The following is a 12,474-nucleotide window of genomic DNA, read 5'->3' on the forward strand; positions in this document are numbered from 1 at the left end:
AACTTGACTGACGCAAACAGTGTATACCAGACACTGTTTATGACATGGCGTCCCAGACCTCGAGTCAGGAGGACTGCATTGTGGAGTGTGCCCTGTAGACTACATGTGACATGGCTCCCCAGGCCTCAAGTCGAGGGGACTGCACTGTGGGGTATGGCCTGTAGACTACATGTGACATGGCTACCCAGGCCTCAGGTCGAGAGGACTGCACTGTGGAGTAAGGCATGTAGACTACATGTGACATGGCTCCCCAGGCCTCAAGTCGAGGGGACTGCACTGTGGGGTATGGCCTGTAGACTAAATGTGACATGGCTACCCAGGCCTCAGGTCGAGAGGACTGCACTGTGGAGTATGGCATGTAGATTACATGTGACATGGCTACCCAGGCCTCAGGTCGAGAGGACTGCACTGTGGAGTATGGCATGTAGATTACATGTGACATGGCTACCCAGGCCTCAGGTCGAGAGGACTGCACTGTGGAGTATGGCATGTAGATTACATGTGACATGGCTACCCAGGCCTCAGGTCGAGAGGACTGCACTGTGGAGTAAGGCATGTAGACTACATGTGACATGGCTACCCAGGCCTCAGGTCGAGAGGACTGTACTGTGGAGTTTGGCCTGTAGACTACATTTGACATGGCTACCCAGGCCTCAAGTCGAGAGGACTGCACTGTGGAGTATGGCATGTAGACTGCATGTGATATGGCTACCCATGTAGTTATGTACAAGTGTGGTATGGAGGATGAATGATGTGTTGTTTAACGCCGCACTCAGCAATAGTCCATCTATATGGCGGTGGTCTGTAAAAAATCGAGTCTAGACAAGACAATCCTGTGATTAACGATATGATCACTGTCACTGCAATTGGGATACGAGTGTGTGCGTGTGTTGGGCTAACGCCTCTTTTTCACAGTGGCCCAGTTATATCACGGCGTGTCAGCATAATATAATCGAGGCGAACGGGTTTTCGAACCCACAATCATAGGTTTCTGGCGTGCCAAATGGACGCAACTCTGCACAGCGAATTGCCCCAGACGAGTGGCGACCCGTGCCCCCGATTTGGATACGAGAACAAGGATATGTACATGTATCATGGGGACAATACTAGATATCTGCGCGTTTGTGATGGAGAGAAATACTTTTCATATTCGCGTACCAGAGACGGGTATGTATTTGATTTTGAAGAAGAAGTTAATTATATGTGATGAGTGTTGCGGTACATGTACATATATGTATATCAGTGTTTGCCAACCACAAAGACGTCACAGTTTCAACCACGCTGTGAATTTGTTTTTTTATCATGCCACCCTACTCATCAACACATTCCCAACAAGTTAAAAGTGTTGATGTGGGTCTGAGTTATTTGATGCATCTTGAATTATGGGGGGAACATTTCATAAGTTTGATGTTGTGTAAGAATCAGCTCCTCAAATTTGGGGCGAAGACGTTTTCCATACGACAAGATCAAGTTTTGTTTAAGTTTAACAGTTCAACAAACGCGCAATGTATTTGTTTTCTAATCATGCCAGTCTACTCATTACCATATTCTCAACAGCTTGAAAGCATACAGCATACAGCAACAAGCAGCATATCTCATCGTTTTCTAAGTTAAGATCTGTGTGATGGTTTCAACAGTTTCACAGTTGCTTGTGAGGGATAAGTCACGGTACTAAACCTGGGGAAGGAAGTACCGGACATTGGATTCTTTAACTGACCCCTTACCAAGCTGTATGAAAGTCAAATACTCATTCGGTTGCAATTGGCACAACCTTTTAGATACTCCGTCCCAAAGTAAGACATTGCGTGTCACTCGAGAAGGTATCGAGTAATGGAATAAGAATCAGGTTGAATGTTGTTTTATACCTCATCTCAGCGGCCTATAAGTTATCGTTACCACTTCGTCACTAAAGCTAAGTCTATCGTGTGGATAAAGAACAGACATTTACTGTCAAATGCTCAGAAGTTATTTTACATAATTCCAAGTTTTAAAAAGTCTTCACGACGCACAAACTCACACACACATCTATTGTGCTTCAACATGCGGTACACAAGTGTTGCTAGTCAAGTACACCACGTCCTGTTGGATATTCATTCATTCATTCATTCATTCATTCATTCATTCATTCATTCATTCATTGAATATCGTGGACAACAAATATCTACTGTCCTTTAACATGAGGTATAAGGCAGCCGATATAGGCTACACCCGACTGTATCCATAACCCGCATTGACTTACAGCTAAAGAACATTTCATCATCTACGACTGCAGTACACCGACAACAGCTTTCATACAGTAGGCTGTCGCCAGCCAATCAGAGAGTATGAATCCGGCCTCGCTTACCAGTCGATATAGGCCACGCCGCTATAGGCGGGTTATATCAATGCTGGTTGATATGATGGTCTTCTGTCTCTCTGCTCTGTCGAATATAGCTCTATAGATCACTTTAGCAACTTATTTAGCTGTTACATGTCTCTCTGTATTCTCCATGCGATAACAAAGATTGTGGGAAAATGACTCTATACGTAGCTAGGAACGATAACAGCCTTCAGCCGTATTTCAATTGAAAATACAGGTACGTGAGCTAATTATTTTAACTCGATGTCGGTTGGTCAATGTGTTTCCAAGTTATTTTAGATAGATATTACAATAATATATTTGTTCACCTCATATTTTTTTTATAGTTTAATCTATATACATTATTTGAAAGAAAATAATTTGAAACGTAGTTCATGTTTAATTTTGATCGTATTGCAACAACACAAGCGGTTGTAGCAGAAGTGGTAATAGTCACTCTTACACCATTCCAGGTGTTTTAGCCAGACATACCAGTGGTTGATATACTGAGCAAAGTGCCACGCCGTCGGGTACCATCAGTCGCAATATACCAAGCGACCGAGACTGGCCGCCTGGTCCATTTTGTCGCCTATTGCAAACATCAGTCTCAGTACGTGTAGTTACTATAGCAACAGTAACACGAACAGCAGAAGTGAGTTAAGTGAAATGTAATAATAATATAAGGTGTACTTGTAATGACAGGTAATATCAGCAGCTACAGCATCAGTGGGAACAATAATAGTAGTAGTTGTGGCAGTAGTAGTCGCAGTAGAAGTAGCAGTAGTAGAAGTAGTTGTAGCAATAGCAGTGTAGCAGTAGAAGTAATAGACGTAGCAGTAGTGGCAGAAGAATGAGTAGTAGCAGCAGTAATAATTGTAGTGGCAGTACTAGTAGGAGTTGTTATAGTAGCAGCAGCAGTAGTAGTAGCGGTCGGAGTAGGAGCAGTGGGAGTAGAAGAAGAAGTAGTAGTCACAGTAGTAGGAGTGGTAGTAGTAGAAGAAGTAAAGGTAGGAGTAGAAGTAGGAGTAGTAGTAGTAGTAGTAGTAGTAGTAGTAGTAGTAGTCTTAGTAGTCCTAGTAGTAGGGGGGGCACGGATGGCCCAGTCGTCTAAGGCGCCGCGATTCGCTGTGCAGAGTTGCGTCCCATGGGCACGCCAGAAACCTATGATTGTGGGTTCGAATCCCGGTTCGCCCCGATTATGTTTCTAGGTTTGTCAGCACCATACCCGTGCTCGTGGGTTTCACCGAAGTGGTAAACGTCTGAGACCTGCATCACTTCGGGCTTTCCTCCCACATTTAGCTGACACGCCGTGATATAACTGTAAAAATGTTCAAAGCGGCGTTAAACCCAACTCACTCACTCACTCCTAGTAGTAGTAGGAGAAGTGCGTAGTAGCAGCAGTAGTAGTACTGGTAGTAGTAGCAGCAACAGTAGTAGTATTAGAAGTAGCAGTGGAAGTAGTAGTAGTAGTAGGAAGAGGCGTGGTAGCTGCAGTAGTAGGAGCAGCAGCGGTGGTGGTAGTAGTAGTAGTAGTAGTACTGGTTGTAGCAGTTGTGATGGTGGTAGTAGTAGTGGAGGATGGGGAGTAGCAGCAGTAGTAGCATTGGTAGTAGTAATTGTAGTAGTAGCAGCAGCAACAGTAGTAGTAGTGGTAGTAGTACTTGTAGTAGTAGCAGCGGTAGTAGTAGTGGTAGTAGTTGTGGAGGTGGCAGAAGCAGTGGTGGTGGAATGTCATGCTTAGACATCAAGCTGATTTGCATATAGTCTGCCTTCGTATCAATCGTCACTTGTTCATGTCTTTTACAGAATACTGCCCACTGGTTTGATTACACTCGGGTATCACACGGCGGAGTTTCTTTATGACAGTCCGATTATTTCCGACAGTTAAACCGACACAACAACATGCGTACAATGCCTACATGTGTAGCGCTGTTGCTATTGACAACACGTTGGCACGGGCAAGCCTGCACGACTCCCAAGGATGTTGAGGATCTGTAACCTGTTATGGGAATAGACATGGGAACAACCTTCACCTGGTGAGTATACAAATACCTATACCAACTGTAGTAAACACTGTGTCTTGGAACAACCTTCACCTGGTGAGTATACAAATACCTATACCAACTGTAGTACACACCATGTCTGGGAACAACCTTCACCTAGTGAGTACACAAACACCTATACCAACTGTAGTACTCACCATGTCTGGGAACAGCCTTCACCTGGTGAGTATACAAATACCTTTACCAACTGTAGTACACACCATGTCTGGGAACAACCTTCAACTGGTGAGTACAGAAATACCTATACCAACAGTAGTACTCACCATGTCTGGGAACAGCCTTCGCCTGGTGAGTATACAAATACCTATACCAACTGTAGTACACACCATGTCTGGGAACAACCTTCACCTGGTGAGTATACAAATACCTTTACAAACTGTAGTAAACACCATGTCTGGGAACAACCTTCAACTGGTGAGTACACAAGTACCTATACCAACTGTAGTACTCACCATGTCTGGGAACAGCCTTCGCCTGGTGAGTATACAAATACCTATACCAACGGTAGTACACACAAAGTCTGGGAACAACCTTCAACTGGTGAGTATACAAATACCTATACCAACTGTAGTAAACACCATGTCTGGGAACAACCTTCACCTGGTGAGTATACAAATACCAATACCAACTGTAGTAAACACCATGTCTGGGAACAACATTCAACTGGTGAGTATACAAATACCTATACCAACTGTATTAAACACCATGTCTGGGAACAACCTTCAACTGGTGAGTACAGAAATACCTATACCAACTGTAGTACTCACCATGTCTGGGAACAGCCTTCGCCTGGTGAGTATACAAATACCTATACCAACTGTAGTACACACAAAGTCTGGGAACAACCTTCAACTGGTGAGTATACAAATACCTATACCAACTGTAGTACACACAAAGTCTGGGAACAACCTTCACCTGGTGAGTTTACAAATACCTATACCAACTGTAGTACTCACCATGTCTGGGAACAGCCTTCACCTGGTGAGTGTACACATACCTATATCAACTGTAGTACACATCATGATCTATCTATCTATCTATCTATCTATCTATCTATCTATCTATCTATCTATCTATCTATCTATCTATACCAACTGTTTTAAACACAATGTCTTGGAACAACCTTCACCTGGTGAGTACACAAATAAAAATACCAACTGTATTAAACACCATGTCTCGGGACAACTTTCACCTGGTGAGTACACAAATGCCTATACCAACTGTAGTAAATTTTCAGCCTACGGATATAGTGCAGACAAACCATAAAAATATAATCTGGTCGAAACTTTGAATCATAAATGTTCTGCCACCCCTTCGTGACTCCGCAGTTAAGCTGGCTGTACCCTCCGATTATGTCATGGGTATCGATGGGGAATTATTATAAATTATAAAGAAAAATATATGTAATGTAACGTTGTGTAATGTTTCAGTGTTGGCGTGTTCAGGAATGACCGGGTGGAGATCATCCCCGATGAACAAGGGAACAGGATCACCCCCTCCTATGTGGCATTCACTCCGGATGGGGAGACCCTGATCGGACACGCAGCCAGGAACCAACTGACCACCAACCCAGAGAACACCGTCTTTGACGTCAAGCGTCTGATTGGCCGCACCTGGGATTACCCTTCCGTGCAGCGGGACATCCAACGATATCCTTTCAAGGTGCGTGGTATTTACACTTTCATTTGTTTATTAATCTGGCACTTCTCATTTGTTTATTAATCTGTAAAGGACCCGCGAAGATCCGGGGTAGGATAGGTCTTCAGCAAACCATGCGTGACGTAAAATGCGGCTTTGCTTGTCGTAAGAGGTGACTAACGAGATCGGGTGGTCAGGCTCGCTGACTTCGTATCCCAATTGCGTGGATCGATGCTCATGATGTGAATACTGGATTGTCTGGTCAAGACTAGATTATTAACAGACCACCGTCACATAGCTGGAATATTGCTGAATGCGGCGTTTAACAACAAACAACAACAACAACTTCTATACAGAGCTGTGTCAATATTACTTTAAGCATCAAAAGATTTTCGTGTGTCCCATATTTCCTCATACATCAGCCAGTTAATCTTCACAGATGGTAACTAATTCGGATGGGGGATGTTTCAAGCAAAAGCAAGCACTAAAAAGACGTTTATTAGCGTGTATATTTGTCAGGAAAGAAGAAGGAAATCCGCTTAACGTTTGGCTAGAAAACAAGGTATTTATCAACATGTTTATTAATCAGGTAATAAACGAGGACAACATGCTGCACATCCAAGTTAGAAGTTGGTCAGAGGACATGGTGTTCGCTCCCGAGGAGATCTCGGCGATGATGTTGTCGAAGATGAAGAAGACAGCAGAGACGTACATGACCCAGAACGTCACCAATGCTGTTGTCACCGTCCCCGCCTACTTCAATGACGCCCAGAGGATGGCAACCAAAGACGCCGGCACCATCGCTGGGCTAAACATTCTACGCCTAATCTATGAACCGTTAGCATCTTGATGTCGCCTATTCTTTACAACCAAGTGTTGGTGTTGCAAGTATTGTTGTATCGAAATGCACACATTAAACTGCATAATTTTATCATATACTGACCTGATTCTTGGTAGATCCCTTTCTGTGGACCTTGCTTGGTGCATTAGGGGACTGGTCGGCTCGGAAGGCTCCGTCGTCTAAAGTCAATTTCCCGTCATGTTTAGACGTAATTACTGCCTTGTATAAGACTGCAGTTTGGCAACTTTGAGGTGCTGCGGTTACTTGTGAAAGTATCGTTGATCCTCACATCATTTAAAGTCTTCTCTCGAGTGTCACAACAATAAACACAACCATAAAACACTCTGTATAAATATTTGACAAAAAACGCAAGATCACACATTTGGTTAATTTGGTACAATTAAGATCATATTAGTATTGGATGGATGGATGGATTGATAGATGGATGGGTGATGATTGATGATTGATGATGATGGTGGTGGTGGTAACATAAACTGTATTTTGTAGAATTGCTGCCTCTATAGCGTACGGCCTTGACAAGTCAGACGGTGAAAAGAACATCCTTGTGTTTGACTTGGGAATGGGCACGTTTGACGTGTCAATCGTGAAGACCGACTACGGCGTGTTTGAAGTTGTGGCCACTAACGGAGACACACATCTAGGTAAGCATGTGGACAGTGTAGATGTGGACATGTAGGTCACCTATGACCTCATCCTACTGTTTTCACTGCGGGTTTACTGATGCCATGTATTCATGAAGTGAACGGAGACACACATCTAGGTAAGTTGTATATCTAAATCTCATCCTACTGTTGCACCACTTGTCTAGTGATGCCATGTATACACAAAGTGAACGGAGACACACATCCAGGTAAGTTGGCCACCTAGATCTTATCCTACTGTTCCACCCCTATGTCTCCTGACAGTGTAGATGTGGACATGTAGGTCACCTATGACCTCATCCTACTGTTTTCACTACGGGTTTACTGATGCCATGTATTCATGAAGTGAACGGAGACACACATCTAGGTAAGTTGTATATCTAAATCTTATCCTACTGTTGCACCACTTGTCTAGTGATGCCATGTATGCATAAAGTGAACGGAGACACACATCAAGGTATATTTCTTTGGTAAAACTAACTGTAAGATCCTACGAGTTTTCTGAAGTCAGTTGAAGTCAGATCGAATTTACCAGATACCTACCACATAACGAGTGCCCGTTACATTCATACATGCTGCTGTATCGATCAGATGTTCTTCCTGTGCTGGTTCTGGAGATATTGTTCATTCTTTTTTCCGAGGAATGTTTGCAAATACACTAAACATACTTGACATAACATTCAGCAGCAGTTAATTACTGATACGATTAGTGTAAGTGAAAACAGCTGTAAATTTATTCTTCAACAGAATTAACAGTCACATATTATTCAATCAATAAATAACACAATATTTGAAAAACACTCCATTGTCTTATTTTATTTATACCATTTAATCTCTTTGAATTTCCATGCATTCTCTTGCAGGTGGTCAAGACATCAACCAGAGGCTGATTGAGTTTTTCATCCAACATTACAATACGAAGGAGGCAGGACCTACGTGAGAACAGTGGGGTCATCCAGAAACTGCGTCGTGAGATGGAGAAGGCGAAGAGAGCTCTGTCCTCCCAGCATCAGACCCGGGTGGAGATCGAGTCACTCATGGGCGGCCATGATTTCTCTGAAGTCCTCACTAGAGCTAGGCTGGAGGAACTTAACACAGTACGTACACACATTTTATAAATATAAATCATGAACCTTCAATAACTGAGGGCAAAGAAAAAGTTAATTCCCAAGAACTAAGATGTTAACCCAAGTCTTAAATGATGCTGCATTGTCATATCATAAGCGTTCTATTACTGTAACCTTTTTCTTTTGTCAGGACTTGTTTGAATCAACTTTAAGTTACATGCAGTTCGCTTTGAATGAGGCATATTTGAATCGGACGGACATCCATGACATCATAATGATCGGAGAATCAACTGAGATACCCAAGAATCAGCAACCTGTGAAGGAGTTCTTTGACGGGAAGGTAAGTGCAACTTGATCTCGGGAATATAATAACCAGTTAATTGTCAGTTAAATTGAATAAACTAAAATAAACATTATTGTGAAACGTAAAATTCATATATACTGACTTTGCCAGAACAGGCCTTTTTAGCTGTACGTTATTTAGGTTCGGGTACTGGGTAGGTGATGAGACACGGGCATCTGATGTTCAGGTAGGGGCCTTCACAGCAGAGTGGGGTTGATAGAGTAAATACTTAAAGCTCATGGTCAGTTCCAAGACGTCTCACCTGACCGTACCCTGGCTGACTACCACTGTTCAGGTACTGGGTAGGTGATGAGACGCGGGTACCTGGTGTTCAGGTAGAGCCTTCACAGCAGAGTGGGGTTGATAGAGTAAATACTTAAAGCTCATGGTCAGTTCCAAGACGTCTCACCTGACCGTACCCTGGATGACAACCATGGATTCCAATCACTAAGGTAGAGGATCGAGAACAACTCGATCACTGAATGATCTTTATGATCTGAAAAGGATTACATAGTACAACAGGATTAAAGGTAATAAGGTCGTGTGCCTGATATTTCCATCACCTTGCATACTGTATAACTTCCCCCTCAACCCACATTGACATGTCCGTTATGTGTACGGTTGACATATCCGTTATGTGTACTGTTGACATATCCGTTATGTGTACTGTTGACACATCCGTTATGTGTACTGTTGACATATCCGTTATGTGTACTGTTGACATATCCGTTATGTGTACTGTTGACATATCCGTTATGTGTACTGTTGACATATCCGTTATGTGTACGGTTGACATATCCGTTATGTGTACTGTTGACATATCCGTTATGTGTACTGTTGACACATCCGTTATGTGTACTGTTGACATATCCGTTATGTGTACGGTTGACATATCCGTTATGTGTACTGTTGACATATCCGTTATGTGTACGGTTGACATATCCGTTATGTGTACTGTTGACATGTCCGTTATGTGTACTGTTGACATATCCGTTACGTGTACGGTTGACATATCCGTTATGTGTACTGTTGATATATCCGTTATGTGTACTGTTGAATATCCGTTATGTGTACTGTTGACATGTCCGTTATGTGTACTGTTGACATATCCGTTACGTGTACGGTTGATATATCCGTTATATGTACTGTTGACATATCCGTTATGTGTACTGTTGACATATCGGTTATGTGTACGGTTGACATAGTTGTTATGTGTACTGTTGATATATCCGTTATGTGTACTGTTGACATATCCGTTACGTGTACGGTTGACATATCCGTTATGTGTACTGTTGATGTATCCGTTATGTGTACTGTTGACATATCGGTTATGGGAACTGTTGACCATACCGTATCATGTACTGTTTACATATCCGTTACATATACATTTGACATATCCGTTATGTGTACTGTTGACTTATCCGTTATGTGTACTGTTGATATATCCGTTATGTGTACTGTTGATATATCCGTTATGTGAACTGTTGACCATACCGTATCATGTACTGTTTACATATCCGTTACATATACATTTGACATATCCGTTATGTGTACTGTTGATATATCCGTTATGTGTACTGTTGACTTATCCGTTATGTGTACTGTTGACATATCCGTTATGTGTACTGTTGACGTATCCGTTACATGTACTGTTGACCAATCAGTGTACTGTGTGTCCGTTACACATACTATTGGCGTATCCGTTGTGTACCTGCAGTGTAGAACTTGATGGAACTGTACATGGATAACATAAAATATAGAAATTGATGGAACTGTACATGGATGACATAAAATGTTGAACCTTCTGGAACTGTACATGGATGACATGCAGTGTAGAACTTGATGGAACTGTACATGGATAACATAAAATATAGAAATTGATGGAACTGTATATGGATGACATAAAATGTTGAACTTTCTGGAACTGTACATGGATGACATAAAGTGTAGAACTTGATGGAACTGTACATGGATAACATAAAATATAGAAATTGATGGAACTGTACATGGATGACATAAAATGTTGAACCTTCTGGAACTGTACATGGATGACATGCAGTGTAGAACTTGATGGAGCTGTACATGGATAACATAAAATATAGAAATTGATGGAACTGTACATGGATGACATAACGTGTAGAACTTGCTCGAACTGTACATGAACGAATACAAGCACGAATCTAATATCCAGTATCCAACATAGAGGGCAGCTGGGTGCACTTATGGTTGAATAAATAACGCCCAGGTACATGTGCACAATGTAGGATATCCCTTCTTGGTGTCTCCGCTGTGATATTGCTGGACTACTGTGAAAGTTGTGTAAAATCTTAGTCACTCACTCTGTACAAATAAATCTGTAACAATACATTAAACTGTTCACTGGCCCACTGAACATTGACAGTAATATCGTCTTCTTTGAGTGTTCTGCTCCATGGTGTGGAATACATGGTGTTTTATATATGGCCTATTAAATAGTGAATGGAAAATACCGGGAAAACGGGCTATCAATCTTGTATTATATAATTTACATGTAAGTGTCCATGTTTCTTTTAAATTGTGCTTGCTTATGTAAATTGTGTTGTAACATTAAATCCCATTAGGAAGATGCCATTCGATTTTATCAATCGGTGTATCCATGAGAACAAGAGAAGATAATTAAATCTGAAAATACTTATTCTTAGATTCCTTAAAGAAATTGGTCAGTCCTTAATTTCAATTGTGTCTTTGATATTTATTTAGTATTTATCCAAAATATATATTTTCGTTGTTATGCCAACTGTCCTTAGGAAATAAACCCCAACTCATTTCTCTCATTAAGTGTATAAATTCTCTGATTGTTTCTGGCATCCTTGCCTGAGTCATAAAATGCCGATTATTATATAGGAACTTTACACCTTCGTCATCCTCTCTACAATAAGAGGCCATGTGTGTAGTTAAAGCTGCATGACAGAAGGTGGACCTGGAATGTGTCGCCAAGTCATATGTGGTCTCCATCACCTGTTGCGTCCGTCCAGAGGACGGGGTGAACTGAAGTCTGGGTAAAGTGCTAGTCGGTTAACGTTTTGTTTTTATACTTCTCCGAATCCATAAAGAAATGAGCGGATCCCATCACAAGTGTCTGTCATGTTTATTCAATATGTATCGAAATCATACTTTCTATGGCAATCCTATTCCTATTGAACATCCTTCTGTGCTGCAGATATATGATTAAATATGAAGTTGGCATCCAGAATGTTGACTTATCTGGTATCCGACATCAGTGACAATGTCGATAGCTAAGCAAACATTATATTCTTCGCCATCATCTCGTCAATGACAGGTTCTATATAAACACAAAACATGCATTAACGACGGTGGAGCTGCAATATGTCGCCAAGTCAGAAACTGATCTGTAAACCTATTCAAACTATGGGTAGTCTCGTACCCATGAGCACAACGAGTTATAATCTCACATCAGTGTGAATTGAGAGCAGATCTAGAGATTGCGACAGGGTGTGAAATTGACCTAGGCTATGTTTGAGC

General features: G+C 41.8%; 1 pseudogene; it reads left to right on the forward strand.

Annotated features, from left to right (window-relative positions):
• The first annotated feature begins 4,354 nt into the window (after positions 1-4,354).
• On the forward strand, positions 4,355-8,964 carry LOC125371667 (annotated as a pseudogene).
• Positions 8,965-12,474: the final 3,510 nt, after the last annotated feature.

This window comes from Haliotis rufescens, unplaced genomic scaffold (genome assembly GCF_023055435.1).
Source record: "Haliotis rufescens isolate VD_foot unplaced genomic scaffold, xgHalRufe1.0.p SCAF_59, whole genome shotgun sequence".
Classification (NCBI taxonomy): domain Eukaryota; kingdom Metazoa; phylum Mollusca; class Gastropoda; order Lepetellida; family Haliotidae; genus Haliotis; species Haliotis rufescens.